At 40.4% G+C, this 7088-nt stretch overlaps 1 long non-coding RNA gene across 1 annotated transcript; it reads right to left on the reverse strand.

Moving 5' to 3' along the window:
• Positions 1-2503: 2503 nt before the first annotated feature.
• LOC127930769 (uncharacterized) lies at positions 2504-6372 on the reverse strand. Its single transcript, XR_008139367.1, has 2 exons — positions 5931-6372; positions 2504-3313 (listed from the first exon to the last, which is right to left on the reverse strand). It is a non-coding gene; the product is annotated as an uncharacterized LOC127930769 (long non-coding RNA).
• Positions 6373-7088: the final 716 nt, after the last annotated feature.

A 7088-nucleotide genomic window follows, 5' to 3' on the forward strand; every position in this document is an offset into this window, starting at 1 on the left:
TTAACCGGAGAGATTACTGCTTCCAAGGTTTTCTTTTTCCAAGCTATACACAAACAAACAGGAGAGACCTGAGGACACCATTCCAACCTGGAACTGAACTCACAGGCTTGAAAAAACAGACCAGATACAAATTCAATTAGCATTAAGGTGTGAAGTAAAGTTGGCCCAAAAAGTGTCATGAGTCTTTGAAGCGTTCTCTGAAGACCCCTCCTGCTGTTCAAAGACCATTCACTGGCATTTTCTACAAGTAATCTGCCTCCAGAAATATAAGCTTCTCCCATGTGGGTGTGATACCTACTCCCGTTGCCTGCTGCACTGCTGCTTGGATTCCACCTGGCGATCTGTTCACTGTCTGCCCTGGCCTGTCTTCCCCGGTCTGGTACAGGTACCCCCACCACACTCACTCCTCTCTCTCTCCCAAGCTTTCGCTAACCTCTAGCACACATGCTGTTGGGGCGAGTGACTCTGAACTTACAATCGCTATCCTCAAGTCGTTATATTTTTCATTTTTTTATTGTGCATCTTGCTATTTTGCCATTTGCCTCATGACTCCTGCATACTTTGTTGACAACAATTTTTCTTCGTCAAACCTGGGGGACAGACTGTTTGTTCCCACTCTGACTCTCTACTGGTTACATGGACTTTTGGCCTCCCAACCTATTCTAACCACCTCTCGCTGGATTTGTATTCATGTTATCTGATGAAATTGCTGTACAATATGATGGCTGTTGCCATCTGATGCACATTCAGATATCATAAATAGCACTGCAGAGCTCTCCCTGTACTTTGCCGTGCCCTGATTGTATTACTGTTGATGATATCTGGAAATGTGCACGTACACCCTGGCCCACCTACTGTTGCTAGCCCCAATTCTGACTTGTGCTTCTATGTTAACTTCTTATGGTATAGGGGACGCTTGCGTCCTACTTGACCAAAAGCCAGGGAAAATGCAGGGCGGCAAATTCAAATAAAATTATATAAAAATCAAACTTTCATTAAATCACACATGTAAGATACTAAACTAAAGCTACACTCGTTGTGAATCCAGGCAACATGTCAGATTTTTCGGCGAAAGCATAAGAAGCTATTATCTGATGATAGAACAACAGTTAACAAAGAGGGTAGCATATTTCAACCCTGCAGGCGCTACACAAAACACAGAAATAAAATATAAAACATGCCTTACCTTTGACGAGCTTCATTTGTTGGCACTTCAATATGTCCCATAAACATTAAAATTGGTCCTTTTGTTCGATTAATTCCGTCCATGTATAATCCAAAATGTCCATTTATTTGCCGTGTTTGATCCAGAAAAAAACAGCTTCCAATTTGCGCCACGTCACTACAAAATATTTCAAAAGTTGCCTGTAAACTTTGCCAAAACATTTCAAACTACTTTTGTACAACTTTAGGTATTTTTTAAACATTAATAACCGATCAATTTGAAGACGGGTCTATCTGTGTTCAATACAGGAAGACAACAAATCGAACTGCCTGTAGCTCAGGCCCAGAAACAAGTATATTTATTTTTTAATGTTTTTATTTGACCTTTATTTAACCAGGCAAACCTCTTAGGTCGACCCGGGACGCATGCGTCCCATCTAGACATCTGGAAATGCAAATGCGCTACGCTAAATGCTAATAGCACTTGTTAAAACTCAAACGTTAATTAAAAGTACACCCCGCTCCTCCGCTCTCTCCACTGGCAGGGTACTGACCATGGTGCTCGCCTAAGCTGTGCGGCACACCTCCAGGCTCTGATCAGGCCCTACAAAACAAGGGCCAGCCAACAAGTCAGATTTTTAAAATGCTTTTGGCCCCCAATGGTGGAACAAACTCCCTCACGAAGGACAGCATGAGAACCTGCCCCATCTTCATCTGATAGCATGCAACACCCCCTAAATAGATGCCCACTGGGTGTCAGGTGTTTGCACCAATTTGTAAACAAAATAATTAAATGTCAAATGTAAATGTCTAAATGCTAATAGCACTTGTTAAAACTCAAACGTTAATTAAAATACAAAGGGTACTGCAGAAATAAAAAATATAAAACATTCATTACCAAAATTTGACCATCTTTTTCATTACCTTTGACCATCTTTTTTGTTGGCACTCCTAGATGTCCCATAAACATCACTATTGGGTCTTTTTTTCGATTAAATCGGTCCATATATAGCCTAGATATCGATCTATGAAGACTGTGTGATCAAAGAAAAAAACACAGTTTTATAACGTAACGTCATTTTTATAAAATTAAAAAAGTCGACGATAAACTTTCACAAAACACTTCTAAATACTTTTGTAATGCAACTTTAGGTATTAGTAAACGTTAATAATCGATCAAATTGATCACGAGGCGATGTATATTCTATAGCTGTACGTCTTGAAATAATGTCCGGGTAAATCTCAACCAAAATATCCGGTCGGAGACAGGAAGAAATGCGCTGCCTCGTGTCCGTTTGACCAAGAAACAAATCCTAGGCAAATGACAAGACTGTTGACATCGTGTGGAAGCTGTAGGTATTGCAACCTCGGCCCCATTTAATGTGGTTTCTATTCAACATTACGTTCAAGTGGCGCATGGATATATTTTCCCATTTTCAGTGATCAGATTTTCCTGCGCTTTTCGATGAAACGCACGTTCTGTTATAGTCACAGCCGTGATTTAACCAGTTTTATAAACGTCTGAGTGTTTTCTATCCACACATACTAATCATATGCATATACTATATTCCTGGCATGAGTAGCAGGGTGCTGAAATGTTGCACGATTTTTAACAGAATGTTCGAAAAAGTAGGGGGTAGGAGTAAGAGCTTAAGAACAAATTCTTATTTTCAATGACGGCCTAGGAACAGTGGGTTAACTGCCTGTTCAGGGGCAGAATGACAGATTTGTACCTTTTCAGCTCGTGGGTTTGAACTTGCAACCTTCCGGTTACAAGTCAAATGCTCTAACCACTAGGCTACCCTGCTGAATATGCTTATTCTTGGTACCATTTGAAAGAAAACACTCTGACGTTTGTGTAAATGTGAATTGAATGTAGGAGAATATAACACAATAGATCTGGTTTAGACAATACAATTAAAAAACCATACGTTTATATATACATTTACAAAATAAGACTTTCAATATTTGGAAGACCCTCAGTCCTCTACACAATATTGTGCTGCTGATGCCAGGTGCCATAGCACATCAATGCCTGCAGAAATGCATTTGGGCAGATGAACACCACTTGTGGCAGGAGCTGGATGAACCAGCTTCCGTGGGGGATGGACACCTTGGCACTGGGGGCTCCCATTCGGAGTCAGTGTCACTGTGAAAGAAAATGTTCAGTTAGAATAGTTTCACATATGAGCCCTGTATCAACAAGTATAATACACAGATATATATAGAGTACAGGGAACATAAGGTTGAATATATTATTATAGACCTGCTAGATCTACTGTCTCATTTATATTATGACATTTCAGCTAGATCTACTGTCTCTGTTATATTATGACAGACAAGCTAGATCTACTGTCTTTATTATATTACAATAGACCAGCTGTATCTGCTGTCTCCATTTCACTTTGGCCATTGTTGTGGGCCTGCCCTCCCCTCACAGCCTCAAATAGGCTATTTCACAATGAGTGTAGCTTTAATTTAGTATCTTACATGTGTTTGATTTTATATAACTTTATACAATTTTGAATACTGATGTTAACCATTCTGGTTATAACCTTTTCGGCAAGACAGATCTTCCAAAGGTGGGGAATTGGCAATCTTACTAGGGATCACCTTCAGTGCTTGGTTGTCTCTACCAAGTCTGTCCCCAAACAATTGGATTTGCTGGTTGTAATTAAGCATTAAACTTTCAAATAGCTCTTTGTTGAATGCTCTTTGCCACTGCCTGTCACCAAGGGAGTACCCCAAGGCTCAATCCTAGGCCCTATGCTTCTCAATTTACATCAACAACATAGCTCTGGCAGTAGGAAGCTCTCTCATCCATTTATATGCAGATGATACGGTCTTATACTCAGCTGGCCCCTCCTTGGATTTTGTTTTAAATGCTCTACAACAAAGCTTTATTAGTGTCCAATAAGCTTTCTCTACCCTTGACTTTGTTCTGAACACCTCCAAAATGAAGGTCATGTGGTTTGGTAAGAAGAATGCCCCTCTTCCCACAGTTGTTATTACTAGCTCTGAGGTTTTAGAGCTTGAGGTAGTCACCGCATACAAGTACTTGGGAGTATGGCTAGAGGGTGCACTGTCCTTCTCTCAGCACATATCAAAGTTGCAGGCTAAGGTTAGATCTAGACTTGGTTTCCTCTATTGTAATCACTCCTCTTTCAACCCAGCTGCCAAACTAACCCTGGTTCAGATGACCATCCGACCCCTGCTAGATTACGGATATATAATTTATAGATCGGCAGGTAAGGGTGCTTTCGAACAGCTAAATGTTCTTTACCATTCGGCCATCAGATTTTCCACCAATGCTCCTTACAAGACACATCACTGCACTCTATGCTCCTCTGTAAACTGGTCATCTCTGTACACCCGTCGCAAGACCCACTGGTTGATGCTTATTTATAAAAGCCACTTAGACCTCACTTCCCTGTCATGACGTTGCCCTGTTGGGGGATGTTTATGACCTCCCATAAATACCTTTCCCCCTTTTTCTCTCCACTCTACAGAATTGACTCTTGGAAAGCCCTTTTGTTAATAACAAATACATTGTATTGTAACATCAAAAGGTTGGGGAAAAGAACAATCTTTAGATAATCCAACCAGCTGAAAGTATCCGTTGGTACTTAAAAAATATGATGTCAGATCAGTTGTCGTCTGAGACATTATTACTGATGATAGGATGACATGAACTGTATGTTGGAAGGTTTACACATTCTAGTTATCAGATTAACATGGAATTGTTGTGCAATTGAAATGTTTAAATATGATACAATTTTAAACGTTTAAATGTTTAAATAAAATTCAATTTAATTTTAGCTTCTAAATGAGATAATTATTTTCATAAGGGAACTATGCTCACTCTACGGCCCCGCCCAAGTGAACAGGCATTGGTTGTGAATTATGAAACATGCCCTCCCCCACTACAAAAGATCATTGACGAAAGTCAACCTCTTATGTTCCCGATGACGTGAGGACTGCTATACATACTTTTAAAATGGCTAATATCAACTACAGAACTAAGCCAACATCAGCGTGAGCTCTGGTTGCGAATGCTTGAACTACTACGACCCCACAAAATTAACATTGTGTTCACGATGAAGTGACAACTAATGCTGATGTCCATACATTTAGAAGGGCGAATTTCAAAGTGGATGTGGTGATCGTCCCACTGGAAGGATGAATGTGACTATACCAGCTAGAATATAGCATGAGCTTATAGTACGTTGAGTTATCAGCAGCAGCTGTAAACGTGCTTGGCCTAGGAAAAGACAGAAAATCTCTTCAGAACAACTGGATACTACATCGTATCCATTCTCCCACCAGACAACAGGGCACTACAATGTATCTGTTCTACCATATTCTTCAAAGGACAGGGGAGATCTCTACTGGACAAACCAGCCTTACATATTCGACCAATCTATCGAAGCACAGCTCAGAGTAAATATATTTCTTGCATTTTCCTTTTCCGAATGTATGATGTATTGTTGTCTCTGCCTTCTTGACCTTTGTTCTGTTGACTTTGCCCAATAATGTTTGTAGCATGTTTTTGTGCTGCTACCTTATTGAGTTGCTACCATGTTGTTGTCATGTTGTGTTGCTACCGTGCTGTGTTGTCATGTGTTTCTGCCTTGTTATGTTGTTGTCTTAGATCTCTCTTTATGTAGTGTTCTGTCTCTCTTGTTGTGTTGTGTGTTTTGTCCTATATTTATATTGTATTTATTTTAAATACCAGGCCCCCGTCCCCGCAATGATGATGTATTTACGTGTCGTCTGGATCAGTTGTATTTCTGTTCTGACTGAGATGAAACAGGGAAATGGTCAGTGGTCCTGGCGTTGGAGCTTGCAACCAAAGAAGCTTCTTCCCCAGTCGGAGCCCACACACATATGAGCCTGTTGTTCTTTCTAAGACTTAAAGATATCGACCCATAGGTTGCTAAGAGTTAGCAGGGACCTGCTCTCTCTCTGTCTCAGTCCTCAATTCCGTTCAGTCCGAAGAGATAAAGTTTGTTAAAGCACAATAGTGCAATAAAATGTTTGGTTCCCCTTTTGGGACCGATACAACTCAGTGGTTCGTCGAGAGTGAGCAGAGTGTGTTGTTCTGCAAAGTTCCTCTCAGGTGATTCTTCCGTTGAGTTGGATAAGGCTTCCTTGATCTCTGTTTTGGGTTTCCAAGGAGATGGGATCATTCATCACACGGCCATGGACTCGCCTTGTTTAACTTGATCTTATTTCTGTTTAGTAAGCGCTCTAATTTATAGGGAAACTCACAGAAGGCGGGATCTAATGGCCGGACATTGTCATTAGGACTGCCCCGTTTATTGTAAGGATGCAGCATAGCAATGTTCATATGATATAAACTTGAGACTTAATTATTAGTGTTCACAGCATGTTTTTCTTGTCAGGAAGACAGTTTCACATTACCCATGATGAAAACGTAGCCTGTAAAGTACAAACATGACCATGGTTCCTTTACACACTCTGTATGTTACAGCAAAATCCTATTTTAATGACTGACAAATCCGAAAAAAAGATATTCATTTTATACAGTATCAACATGTCATAAGTCCTTTAGTTTCAATAGTGAAGAAAACGTGTGTAAATGTCCTTTGCGCTTTTGGCACCATTTTCCCTGTGTTATAAAGAGTAACAATTCCTGACTCTCCTCTTGGGATAGACATGCAGGCAGTCTGCTGACTTGCAGAAAGGTCTGGTTTATGTCTCCTGACCTGCTCAGGGCCATTCAGGGTTGTAAAGGGAGAAGGGGAGAGCAGTTTATTTGTCTTGTGATGGGTTGAAAGGGAGCACTGTAGATCTTTGCCTGGAATGTGGGACTCTGTCTGCTCGTGGGCTCTCATTACAACAGTAATATACCATTATTTATTTGACTAAATAAATGGAAAAGGTTTGTGTGAGAATTTTTA

The sequence above is a fragment of the Oncorhynchus keta genome, chromosome 6 (assembly GCF_023373465.1).
Source record: "Oncorhynchus keta strain PuntledgeMale-10-30-2019 chromosome 6, Oket_V2, whole genome shotgun sequence".
NCBI lineage: Eukaryota > Metazoa > Chordata > Actinopteri > Salmoniformes > Salmonidae > Oncorhynchus > Oncorhynchus keta.